The sequence below is a fragment of the Octopus bimaculoides genome, chromosome 15 (assembly GCF_001194135.2).
Source record: "Octopus bimaculoides isolate UCB-OBI-ISO-001 chromosome 15, ASM119413v2, whole genome shotgun sequence".
In the NCBI taxonomy this organism is placed as follows: Eukaryota; Metazoa; Mollusca; class Cephalopoda; order Octopoda; family Octopodidae; genus Octopus; species Octopus bimaculoides.
In genome coordinates, this window is record NC_068995.1 from 1,750,206 (window position 1) to 1,751,175 (window position 970).

Here is a 970-nt window from a genome sequence, read left to right on the forward strand (position 1 = left end):
AATCCTCAAACGCAGGATAATGATAATAATATAGCCTGAACAGGATGAGCTACCCCTATTTTGTAGAAAAAAGTGTAGGCGGCCAATTTTTCCTCTGATTAGTTCGAGTATAAAAATGTAAATAACTTCAGCCTAAATGGTAATTAAATTCCTATCTAGCTATACAAAGGGACACGTGCGAACACCTTCAGACACGCACAAATACGCCCTCGAAATCCAATGACCAATATACAGGTCAATAGTCTATGATTCATCTCTTATCTCTTAGACTATCGGAATGACATTATAAACGTTTATGCATTAAAGGACGCGCGCGCACGCACACACACACACACACACACACACACACACACAAATTCGTTCATGGTTATGAAATGAAGGAGATTGGATGTTAAAAAGGATTATAGTTTATTTTTCATATTCCCATACAATTGTTTCATACAAATGGGTCCAGATATTTATAAACAGGTGTACAGGTGGAAATGCAGGTCTTCCTGCAAACTACGCCTTACCGATCAGTTACCGACGCCAAGTTCAGTGGGATGCCTCCAAGCATTTCCCGGGGTCCGTACCGTTCATGGCGCCCCCACCGCTCTCCTATTCATTAGTGTAGCTCGTGTACGGAGTGCATTCACCCAACGTAAGATTGTGTTACGGGTGCGAACACCCTGGTTTCGGTGAATGCTGAAATGACGCCAAAACTCACGCTGAACTGCTGTGACAGACTCGTTATTCTTCACGTAACTGTTGTAGGCAAACACGTGATGCTCTATCGTCAAACAGCGTCATGGCTTCAACTGAAAAATAATAAATAAATGCTAAGACACCACGGACCGAATGTCAGACATATGTCCCTTCCCCTGGGGCTGAGTAATAGCCATTACAAAACCGTCCGTCCTCTCTAACCCACCCTGTACATACAATTAGACGGACATACATGCAAACATACATACATACATACATACATGCA